The sequence below is a fragment of the Sorex fumeus genome, unplaced genomic scaffold (assembly GCF_029834395.1).
Source record: "Sorex fumeus unplaced genomic scaffold, SorFum_2.1 ptg000131l, whole genome shotgun sequence".
NCBI classification, from domain to species: Eukaryota; Metazoa; Chordata; class Mammalia; order Eulipotyphla; family Soricidae; genus Sorex; species Sorex fumeus.
This window is the reverse complement of record NW_026606188.1, coordinates 13295508-13308547: the sequence shown is the minus strand read 5'-3', so window position 1 is coordinate 13308547 and position 13040 is coordinate 13295508. Positions and strand designations below refer to the sequence as shown.

Here is a 13040-nt window from a genome sequence, read left to right as displayed (position 1 = left end):
GCTAGATATTGGTATTGGGTCATGTGGGTTGGATATTATTGGAATCAAATATTAAACAAAATCAAGTAGTTTGGGGGTGATCTGGAGAAACGCTACAGAGATAGTATTTGCTTTCCTTATGGCAAACTTGGATTTTATTTCTGGGACCCAAATAACGCCCCCTACCACTACCACCAAGCTCCACAGGAGTAATCCCTGAGTGCAGAGCCAGGAGTAAGCCCTGAGCACCTCTGAGTGTGGCTTGGAAAAACAAAACCATTTTATTCATTGTAGTAACTATCCACTCCATCCCTACTTCCTCTAATCCAATTCAGATAGCAGCTGGATTACCTCTATTCGGCTTCTGAAAAGATTTTTTAATTATAGCAGATATGTGGGAACGAATTTTAGAAATTTCAACAACTTGAAGGTGAACAAGAGATTTTTAATGTGTGAAATGAAAGCCCTTTGCTTTCCAGCCCTGAGCCTGTGGAGGAGCAGCGGTGGGAAGCTGCTGGTGGGCGTGTCTGCAGCCTGCAGAGCCGCAGCGCTCCTGGAGAGCAGAAAATACAAGCCAGCCCACTGCAGCGCTGGTGGCTTTGTGTGACCCAGCAGGGGCATCAACTAGGAGTAGGGGTGGAGTCAGAAAGGACTGAGGAACCTGCAGGCCCCCTTCAGGACGGAGGGAGAGGCACAGGGCAGCATCCGTGGTGGAACTCTTTGTGAAGGGAAAGTCTGTGTTCATGGCTCAGAAGATTCAGTGTTGTCAAGGGTTTCTGACCTAGCTTTGACTCTGCTGCAGTTTCTCACTCCAGTACCGACTCATGAGCCTGACCTGACTCTGTTAGTTTGTAAGGTCAGATCCTTCTAGGACACTGAACTTCTATTGTAAATTGATATTGCCTTTCTCCTTTCCTTATGCCTTATGAATAGTTTACTTTAATGCAATGTCCTTTTTGTATAGATACAGGAAGACAGTTAATATTATGCTTTGTAACTTATGATTTAATTGGCTTTGAATATTATTCACTCCCGGGCATCTGCTTTCTCGAGAATCAGAGGAGACTGGAGATGGGAATGGAATAAACTGCAATTAAGACCAACCAGCTCGACCCTCTTTTCCTTCCTTCGCCTGCCCATCGCCATCACCTCCCTGGGGTGGGGGAAGAGGTGTGAGACTACCGAATCGGTGGGAAAGATAGACCGCTGCTGCTGTCTTTTTGAGTTTACATATCTGGCGTCTCTAAGTGGGCACGAACCACCAACCTTTCAGTTAAGGGAGTATGATACTTCCAGCTTTGTTCTTCTTTTACAGAATGTCTTTTGTTGTTTGAGCTCTTTTGTGGTTCTATACAGAGTATTATTCTATGTCTGTGAAAGATGTCTTTGTAATTTTGGTAGAAAAAGCTTTAATATGTACTGATTTTGTGTAGAGGTAAAGGTAAAGGTAAAGGCCCTCCCGTTGATCGTCAATTTGCTCAAGCGGGCCCAGTAACGTCTCCATTGGAGACTTTGTTGTTACTGTGTTTGGCATATCGAATACTCTCAGTAGCTTGCCGGGCTCTCCGAGAGGGGCGGAGGAATCGAACTCGGGTCGGCCATGTTGGCCGCTTGTAAGGCAAACGCCCTACCGCTGTGAGTGTGAACTTTTAACAATATTAATTTAATGATATTAATTCTTCGATCTGTGAGCACAAACTATATTTTTCAATTTATTTTATTAATATTTTTAAGTTTTTAGTGAATAGTTTTAACCTTCGTGGTTAAATTTATTCCTTTTGATATACTAAAATAATTGGGGTTTCTTTCTTAACTTATTTTTATTACTTTTGATATAATAAAATAATTGGGGCTTCTTTCTTAACTTCTTTGATAGTTAATTTCCAGTATATAGAAATGTGTAAATGTTACAGTTTTTTATATTATTAGTTCTAACACTTTTTCAATGACATTCTTTTCTTAATTCTTTATGTAAATTATATCATCAGTTGTAACAGTTGTACTTCTCCAGTTTAAATGCCTTATATTTATTTGTTGTGCCTAATTTCTCCAAGTAGTACTCCAATAAATAAAAATGGCAAGGGTAGGCACCTGTAGAGGAAGAGCTTTCAGCTTCTCATCAAGTATGGTGTTATCTTTGGTATAGTCATGTAGGGCCTTGATCACTGTATCACTGCAAGTATCACTGTCTTCCCGTTGTTCATTGATTTGCTCGAGTGGGTCCAGTAACATTGTGAGACTTGTTACTGTGTTTGGCATATTGAATACATTACGGGTAGCTTGCCAGGCTTTGCTGTGGAGGCGAAATTCTCTCAATAGCTTGCCGGGCTCTCTGAAAGGGGTGAAGGAATCGAACTCGGGTCGGCCATATTGGCTGAGTAAAGACAAACGCCCTACCTGCTGTGCTATGGCTCCAGCCCAGGGCCTTGATATTGAGATATATTGTTGCTGTACACACTTTGCCAAGAGTTTTCCTTATAGCTGCACAATGAATTAAATTTTTTATATATGGTTATGAGGGTCAAATTAGGGGCCTCAACATGGAAGACATAAATTCAATCACTGAGTTATGAATGTTAAATTTTCCCAAATATATTTCTATATCTCTTGAGATTATAATATATTTTCAACATTTTATTTTGTTTATGTTCTATATTGGACTGGAGCGATAGCACAGTGGGTAGGGCATTTGCCTTGCACGTGATCAACCTGGGTACTGTTCGTCTGTCTCTCTCAGAGACCCCAGCAAGCTACTGAGAGTATCCTGCCCTCATGGCAGAGCCTGGCAGGCTCCCCATGGCATATTTGATATGCCAAAAACAGTAACAAAAAGTCTCACAATGGAGATGTTACTGGTGCCCGATCTGATGTACAAAGACTTATGAGATAATGGAAGTAGTTTACAATAAAATATTGCTGTATTTCAGCAGAGTTATATTTATGAATTAACCAAAATTATTTTGCCAATTCTTTCCTAGCTCAATTCCAATAAGGAATACGTTTTCTTGCATATGTATACATATTTTTGTATACATACAAATACATATGTAAACTCAAACAAAATAACTTTATTTTAAATTAGTGTAAGCACCCTTAGAGCAACTTCTTTTGTCTATGTCTCACTCTCAGAGAACCCAGCAGGCTACCAAGAGTATCTTGCCTGCATATATACCTGACTATATATATATATATATATATATATATATATAAACACCTGTAAAGGTTATTAGAGGCTGCCCCAAAAGCCTCCATCCCTCTCGGAGAGCCTGGAAAGCTACTGAGAGTATCCTACCCACACAGCAGAGCCTGGCAAGCTACCCGTGGCATACTTGATATGCCAAAGACAGTAACAATGATGGTTCTTATTCCCCTGATCCTGAGAGAGCCCCTAATATGCCATAGGCTACACTAGAACATGACAGGGACAAATGGAGACGTTACTAGTGCCTGCTCGAGAAAATCGATGAGCAATGAGGTGATAGTGATAGTGATTATATAATATTGTTTAATTTACAACATTTTAGAATTATTTAGTTTCACATCACTATAATTGCAGAGTTCTTAGCGTTCCCAATAAAGCTGCAGTGCCATGGTACCAACCAAAGATTCCTTTATTTATTTAACTCCCCTCTCTTCCTGCCTGGAAACCACCATAGTTTTCATTATATTAATTTAAGTGAACCTCAATTTGTTCAGCATCACAAAGTAAGTTTTTTCAGAAAAGGAGCTCTGGATGGGCCACGTGGAGAAAGAGGTTAGCAGAGTCCTTACACCTGCGAATTAGAGACGGCATCTCCTACCTGTCTGGAAGAACTCTGGTCCCCTCTGAATTCCCATGAAAATCCCCTTTTGCTCTCAAGCCCATCACATCAACTTTGCCCTTTCAAGTTCCCAGTCCTGCCTTGGTATCTGTCAGCTGAAAGTATTGTTTCACTCTTTGGGGCTGGAACCTGGTTCGATTTGCGTTCCCTCTGTGAACAGGACTTCCTTCTAGATGTCCTGTTTTAGAGTTGCTTGGGGCAACAGATATAACAACTCCGTGAAGTTTAGCACAAGTTACACTGATGCAACATTGCTGTAATTGTCATGCCTGACATGTGTATAGGGTAAATATGGTCCCCAACAATGCTAGAAATGAAAAAAAAACAGGTTTTTTCAGGCAAAAAAGATGTGTCAGTTGCTTCATTCTTCAATCCTTCCACTCTCCCTCCTTCTAGCACTTGAAGACTATCTCCTGAGTGAATTACAGCACACCTCTTAGCACCTCAAGGGTTGTGGAAAACATGGGCAGAGGAGGAGATGGGAAGGGGCGGGGGTTCTGTGTGCTAGATTAGATTGGAGGTTGATCTTAAGTTGCTTTTAGGACTGAGGAAAGAGGAGAGAAAAGGTACGGGACTTGCTAGCATGACTTTCACCAGGCAAAGAGGTAAACTTGTTCCAAATCTTTGCTAAGGGAGATGGCTTTCCTGTAATCCATTCTGCTTTTCTCAAACCCAGGAGCATACTTAGCTTTGCTGTAAATAAGCCAATGTCAATTGTCACTATCCTGTAAGCCATTATTGGTGCTGTTGCTTTTCTGCAAGGCAAATGTCTCTCTTGCTCTTATTTTTCACAGAGGTTAAGATTGACCTGTTTAGACTTAATCTGTCTCTTCTTCACACCCCTCCTGCTTCTTAGATGGGTGTATATAACAGAGGTCTCCCCTAGGGGACACTTTGCCTCTGCTGGTTTATTTCAGGCAATCACTCTTCCTTATCTCCCAGGAAAATTCAAGATTTGAAGCAAAATTTATTCTAGACCCCACCATCTGGGTTTCTGAAAAGTGTTTTTAAATTATTATAGATTGGGAGAAAGTATTATAAGGTAGATGAAATAACAACCTTCCTCCCTTTAAGAATCATGCTTCAGAGGAATATCATGAGTACAGATTAATCACGAGTGTGTGCTGTGGGTCTCGGCCCACAGTGCAGAGTCAGGGAGGATGGGAGGCACTTGAGTGCTGGCTGGGAGCTCTCCGCCTGCTGGTAATCTTCAGCATCCAGGCACTTAGTTGGCACTTTTTGTAGTCAACTTCTTGACGGAAAAATGCTGGGAAGTTAAAAAGAAGTAAAAACTGCAAAGCAATTTTTCATTCTGCATCCCAAAGTGTCTCCAGAGGGAGGGTCAAGATGAGATGTGGCCACAAACAGCTACAGTTTCTGATGTGCGTCTGAGAGAAATAGTCTCTGGTGACTAGTGAGACAAGATCATTTTTTAAATTTCCAGACAAACTATTCCTGATTGTTGTCATGTTTTGATGTACAGTTGATACTTGAAAACAAATTATAGGCATGAGAAAGCTAGAGCTCTTATAAATGGCTCATCAGCAATTCAAAGCATAGAAATAAGATTGCCGGTTAGGCCATCCTGCTGCTCAGAGCTGGCATGTTTTGTTTTTGTTTGTGAAATGTGTAATAGCCTTATTCATTGCAGAATTTCTAAGCAGAATCAGGGTGACGTGAGCATGGTGTAGAAGAATGATGGCTGGAAAGAGACTACGAGTTCTTGCAGCAGGGCAGAAAACAGGGTGAAGGGTCTTTGGGGGTAGGGAAGCATGGTGGCATGATTTCCCCAAAGTCAGTCATTTACGTATGGCCCTTGACAGGTTACTACAATTATACATTCCCTGGATTGGTATTTACTTACTCTGTAAATTTTTTTATTCAGTTTCTTTTAAATGGATATTATCTCATTGCTTTGATGGGATAGCTGTAACTTTTTATTATAGCATATTAAAATAAATACATACCTATAAAAATGATGTATCACCTAAATCTCCTCCAGGACTATCGGGCGTGTGTGGAAGGCCATAGAATAGCTTTAGGTTTCTAAACGCTTGCATTTACTTCTTCCAAGCCCCCCAGCTGTCTGGGTCTGCCAAAGACATTAACTTTCTGTGTTTGATTTGAGTGATATCAATGCAGGTGAGCCTGCTGATTTCACAGGAAAAACAATTCACTATTTTTTAATGTGTGCAGCTGATTCAGATAGATAGAATATTTCAAAAAGTGTTTAGGGAATAATAAAAAATAGGGTTTAGTATAGGAAAAATACAGTATTCTTTGGTCAGAGTACTCCTCTTGGAAATGGAAGGAAGTCAGTTTGTAGCGCTGGAATGGAGAGAGGTCTGGCACCAATCTCATGCCCAGCTGTGTCCTTCCCTCTGTGTCACACACCTCTGCCAATTTCCTCTCTCGCCTGGGTCAATAGCTCTTTCTCTTATTGTTTTCAATGGATGTTTGTAGCTTTTGTCAGATAACAGAAACTCCCTGAGTTTCAAGAAATTACAAGGCTACCAGCCATGTGAAAGGTACCATTTGAGTGGATTCGACAATTGAAAACATTGAATCAGCCGATGTAGGTAGTTGGGAATTGATGTAGAGAGACCATGAGGGTCTTCTAGAGAAAACCAGAGTCTAGATATTACTCATTAAGAAGGTTGAATAATGAGTGAAAGGATGATTAAATTAACAGAAATGAAATGTGCCTGTACTGTGTCATCTGCACTCCTCAGGGAGTTCTTATAGAGAAATCCAGGGTTGTTCTCACTTTTACAGCACATGTACTAAAAATGGAATGATAGAGAGAAAGTTAGTATGTCCTCTGCAAAGGGAATCACACTAATTTGTGAAGTATTCCTTAAATTTCTGTTATGAAAAGAAGTACATAGATTCATTTAAAAATTATAAGTACTACAAAGTATAGTTGTCTCACTTCCAGTCTTTATGTGAAAAATTAGAAACACTAATTTGAAGAGAAATAGGTAGCACTATGTTTACTGTAGCATTATTTATAATAGCCAAGAACTGTTAACAATCTAAGTGTCTCTTGAAAGATAATTGGATAAAGAAGATGTGATATATAGATATGCGTACATTCAAAGGAATTTTTCTCAACTATTGAAAAATAAAATCCTATTATTTCAACAACATAAATGAACCTAGAGGATATTATGCTCAGTAAAATAAGTCAGATGGGAAAAGAGGAACACCAATTGATTTCATTCCTATATGATACATAAAGAAATCAAACAGACAAACTAAATAAGAAAAAATGTTTTGCCAGAAGAAATAAGATAAATTGGGGGTGAAAATAGCATGGTGAAGAATGGAATTTAATTTTACATAGTGAACAGTTTTTGTGGGGTTGGGGGCTACCAAAGATTCTTAGTATATCTGGGGCCTGCACCAGTGATTTTTCAGTGTAGTTGGTTCTGTGGATCAATGCAGGATTTGAGGATATGACAGCTAATCTAGCGGGTTTCTGGGACCTCCATGGCTCTTCCTGGAAATGTTTGAGGGGACCATATGGTCTTGGGGATCAAAACAGGACTGATTTGAATATCATATTCTCTCCTAGCTCCTACATAGTGAAGTTAAGGTAGTAAATAGTCTGATTACTTATGAGGCATACCTGAAACTTACATTTTTTCATTCATTCATCATCCTGTTATTCGTCGATTGCCTCGAGCAGGCCCCAGTAATGTCTCTTTCATCCTAGCCCTGAGATTATATTCAAGGCTCTTTAGGAGAATGAGACCCATCATTGTTATTGGTATTTGGCATATTTGGTACGCCACGGGGAGTTTGCCAGACTCTGCCCTGTGGGCAGGCTACATTCGCTAGCCTGCAAGTTTGTCCAAAGTAGGAATGCGATAATAAGATGTCATAAAAAGATGTCCTGATAAGAGGTCACGCGGCCACAACATATGTTATAATCAAATGCTGTGTCAATTAAAAATATTTAGTAAATTGAAAAAATATTTAAAAAATCCTAAGGATAAAGAAACCCAAGAAGCAAATTTAGTGTTGTATCCTGTTCCTCATTTAAAGGCAAACTCTTTTAATATCACAGAATAAGACTTCTTAAACTCTTACTAGTTATGACCCCTTGACATCCCCCAAATTTTTATATGGCCCTGGGTATTTACTTATAAAATAGATATGAAAATCATTCATTGATAATAAATCATAAAGAATCTTATTTTAAAGTGACTCCCATATGCAGCTAGTAAGATATCTCAACAGGCGAGGGTCCAGGTTTGGTCCCTGACACCACATGGTCCTCTGAGGTCCAGGTTTGGTCCCTGATATCACATGGTCCTCTGAGGTCAAGGTTTGGTTTCTGGAAGTACAGGTGTGACTTCTAAGCACAGAACTGGAAGTATCCCCAATTATTGTTAGGTGTGTTCCTCAAAATGACAGATAAGTAAGTAAGATAAAAGAACTCTCATACTTAGTTTCATGACCCTACAAGGGAGGGTCTTGACCAAGAGTTTCAGAAACTAGGTCACAGTGATCCATAAGGCCCCTAAGTTTCTTTCCCACTCTTCTCCTTTGGTTTGCTTTTCAGTTATGTTACGGGGGACCCAGTCACCAACTGCTGGATCTGGTAACCACCTTTATCCAAGCCCCCACACCAGGTGAATAAACACCCTCTGAGGATATGCCGTTGCTGAATTTCTGTACTGTCATCCCAACAGCCTACCAAAGCTGTGGCTTTTGCTCTGGGGCCAAGAGGAGCATCCGACTCCCTCAGTTGAAGTTGCAATGAGACTTAACCTCGCTTTCTTGCCAGCTTCCAAGAGGAAGCAAGAGCCAGCCTATCTTCTGACTGGAAAATGTGCCCTCCACTTGTGAACCCTCGGCTAATTCTCTAGAGGAGTCAAATGTGGAACCACAAGTGGTGTGGGGAAGTCATGTGCAATCTGGATACTTCAGTGAGAAGTTTGTCTCAGAGCAGCCTGCTCCTGGTGTTATATGTGGAATGAAACCCAGAATCTCCCTGGGGAGTTCTGTTTGGTTCTGTGATTTCATTCTTTCTTTCTTTCCAGGAACTTCTCTCTAGATGTCCCCCTCAGAGACTGAGCACTCAGATCTGAGGCTCAATTCCAGGAATGAGAAGCGAAAGATCAGGGGTAGTTCCAGCAAGGCTCACTGATAAATTTTAAATATCTTTATTCTCCCAGGATGTTCGTTTCTCAAGCCAACCTCTTTCTATTTCTGTATTATCCTGCTTTCCTCGGAGATTCAGATTTCATTAGTGATGTGAGTTGATAAAGACAGACAAGTCATCTTGGATTCTATCTCCGATGTAAAACTTGCTGCTCTAATTTAATCTCTCCTTTGATGTTTCTCTTTGAGAGGCTATGTAATCAGTTGGGTTTTCTTGGCTGCTGTTCATAGCTCTAATATTTAGCTATGGGGTCACTATCCTTGCCCTTCCCCAGACTTTCCCGAGAGTTATTAATCTTAACAAGCATTCCATCTACCTGAGAAAAATGGTTTCCTTCTTATTTTTATTGCTGCATAAATTCTGATTCCTCTGGTACCAGCATGTGGTAGACTAGAAGTCCCTGCATGTACGCTGGCTGCCCATATTGGTTGCTGGGATGTAATTGTCTTATTGGGGTTCTTGGTGGTGAAAAATGAGTATTGGTGAAGGGAGAGGTGTTTGATCATTGTATGACTGACACTTAAACCTGAAAGCTTAGTAACTTTTCCCACAGTGATTCAATAAATAAATATAAGAAAAATAAAGAAATAAATTTAAAAAATCATGGAAAAAAAGACAAGAGGGATGATATATATATATACATACATATATATATGGGTGGTGTCAAACAGAAATATCACTACTTCAAGATTATATGGAAAGCTATGGAGAAACTAATCCATCTGTCTTTTATCTCTCACACTTTAGCATGTTATTGGTCAAGCAACTGGAGACAAAGATAAATGAATAGAACATCAAATGAGGAAGCTTCTGACTATAAAAGAAATGATGACTGGAGTAAAAGCATCCTATTGACTTGGAAAAAACACAATGGGATTCTGCTAAATTAGAAGAGAAAAATGAAATAATGCAATTTACTGTTACATGGATACAACTATGGGAACTTCAGTGAAGTCAGTAAGATGGAGAAGGGCAGATACACAGTGATTTTTCTGATATGTGGGCTCTAAAGAAACATATAGGGCTGGAGAGATAGCACAGAGATAGCTGTGCTTGAGTTCGATTCCCCAAACACAGCCAGGTGTGATTCCTGAGAAGATAGTCATAAGTAATTCCTGAGTATCCCAAGAGTATGGCCCTTAAAACTATCAAATAACAAAACAAACAAATATAGCAATGCAACAAATGGCTAAATGCAACAGAACTGAAGAGTTAGTTCACAGAACTGAGCTTACTGGTAATTGTGGGAAGGGTCTTTGTGAAACTAGCAGAGGAACGGGCACCTTGGTAGTGGTTGTGTTTTTGGAACAATGTGCGCATGAAATGATGAATAACAGTATTGTAAAAACAATAAAATCCACAGGCAGTATAAAATAGCTATGCCTACTCTGACTCTTACTTATTTTGTAACTGGAAGACTACTTTTCTTATGTATTTCTATCTCTTCTCTTTTTAAGATACTATTTGCTTATAGGATTGTTTTCTAGTCTTTTTATCTTGTTTTGTTGTCTTTTGTTTTGTTTGGGGGTCATTCCCAGTGGTACTCGTAGGGAGCTACTCTTGGCTCAGTGCTAGGGAGTCATTCCTCTAAGTATACAAAAGACATGCAGTGACAGGGCCTACCTTGTACCCCAGGCCTACCTTATGCCAAGAATGCGCTCTAAGTCTTTGATTCATCTCCATGGCTCTCTTTCCTAATCTTTTACTTTAAGCCTATGTTCACCTTTGGGCATTAACCGAGTTTCCTGGGGACTTCAGAATACTGGGGTTTATCTTATCATTAAGTCATTCTGTGCTTCTTATTAATGAGTTCCTTCTGTTGACAGAGATATTATTTGTATAAAATTATTACCTTTTGTGCAATTATTGGGTCTATTCCCCTGTTTTTTTCTTTGTTATGAGGTTACTTTGAAGTTTACAGATAAATTTCTAAATTTAGACCATATTTTATGAAATTGGAAACAAGTTACTTTCAAGCTAATCCTAAGAGTACTCATTATTGTTCTCCTCTCCTGAATCTTCTATTTTGACTCTGTTGTTCTTTCTAGCAGGTAGAATTTCTTTTAATTTAGAAGTTCGTTTGACTTTTTTTCAAGGACAGTTTAGTAGAGATGAATGCTTTTTATTGGTGCTTATAAAGTTTATAATCATTCTTTAAATTAGAGTGTAACTAGCTCTTCTTGGTTGGAGTTCTTTGCACATGTCATTTTCTTCAGGCCTACAAAATTTCTGTTGAGATATTCACTGATAAAGCCTATTAATGTTACTTTTCATGTTACTCATTTCTTGCTACTTTTTTTAATCGAATCACTGTGAGATACACAGTTAATAAGTTGTTTATGATGGATTCTCAGTCCTGTAATGTTTCAACACCTGTCCCTTCACCCTTCACCAAAGCACAGTTACCACCACCAATATCCCCAGTGTCCCAGCACCTGCGTGCCTATGCCCTGCCTCCGCAGCCTGCCTCTATGACAGAAACTTCTCTCTTTCTCTCTCTCTTTCTCTCTCTCTCTCTCTGTGTATGTGTGTCCTCTCTAATTTTACTTTTAGACATTGTGATTTGCAATAGTGTTACTGAAATTCATCATGAATATCATTTTACCTCCTTTCAGCATTCAGTTCTTGTCCAGAGTCATCATTTCCAACTATCATTGTTATATGGTCTAAATGCACCGCCCCTCCCTGTGGTGGCAAGCTTCCTATCACTAGCAATACTCACAAGAAACACAGAGAGAACACTAATAAGCTGAATCATAAATGGAAGGGGAGGGGGACATTACAACAGAAACCACAAAAATTCAAAGAATCATCAGAGATAACTTTGAGAATCTTTATGTTATGAAATGAGAGAACCTGGAAGAAATGAATAAATTTCTAGACTTTTATAACTTCTCAAGGCTGAACCAAGATGATTTGGAATACCTGAACAGACCTATCACTATTGAAGACATCCAAATGGTAATAAAACGTCTTGTCTAAAAACAAAAGGCCAGGCTCTGATGAATTCACCAGTTAATTCTTTCAAACTGCCAAACCTTTCCAGGCTCTTCCAGGAAATTGAAGAAAAAACACTCTCCAACAATTTCTATGGAGCAAACATTACCTTGCTACCAAAAATAGACAGAGTTAGCCACAAAAATATATAATTATAGGACAATATCCTAGATGAATGCAGATGCAAAGATCCTTAACAACAACTCAACAAAATGATCATGCACCATAATCAAGTAGGATTCTTCCTGAGGATGCAAGGATGGTTTAACATTTGCAAGTCAATCAGCATAATACACAGTATCAATAAAAGAAAAATAAAAACCATATGATCCTATCAATAGATGCAAAGAAACATATGACAAGATCCAGAACCCCTTCAAGATAAAAATTCTCAACAAAATGAGAATTGAAAGAGCTTTCCTCAAAATGGTCCAAGTCTCTTACCACAAGCTCACAGAAAGCATTATACTTGATAAGGAAAAACTAAAGCCTTTCCTCTAAGATTAGGCAAAGACAAAGTTGCCAACTCTCACCACTCATGTTCGTTATAATACTGGAAGTATTTGCCTTAACAATAAAGCATCAGAGTGGCTGATTTATGCCATCATTGCCTCAGTGTTCCCTCTCACCACACCTCCAAGTGATCTCAGCTCTATAGGCCAGTTCTGTTGACTTTCTTTGATCATTTGCTGCTCTCTTACTTTGTTTCTTTCTATCTGACATATGAGGCAGATCATTCTGTACCTATCTCTTCCGTTCTGACTGATTTCACTCAGCATGATATTCTCCAGTATCACCCACTTAGTGGCAAATACAAATTGCATGATTTAATATTTTTTAAATAGTCAGTCAGTATTGCCCATATATACCACATTCTTTACAGTCATCTGGTCTCAGACACTCAGCATGTTGTTTGATCAATACTAATTTTTAAAAAAAATTTCTTTAAATTTTATTTGCATAGAGTTGTTCACAATAATTAATTACATTCAATATTTCAACACCTATCCACCACCATTATACCTTCCAACCACCATTATTTCAAAGCTTCCCACCACAACCCAAGCCTG

General features: G+C 39.1%; 1 non-coding gene across 1 annotated transcript; it reads left to right on the top strand.

Annotated features, from left to right (window-relative positions):
- The first annotated feature begins 6559 nt into the window (after positions 1-6559).
- LOC130015864 (U6 spliceosomal RNA) lies at positions 6560-6665 on the top strand. The gene has a single exon (XR_008791181.1). It is a non-coding gene; the product is annotated as a U6 spliceosomal RNA (small nuclear RNA).
- Positions 6666-13040: the final 6375 nt, after the last annotated feature.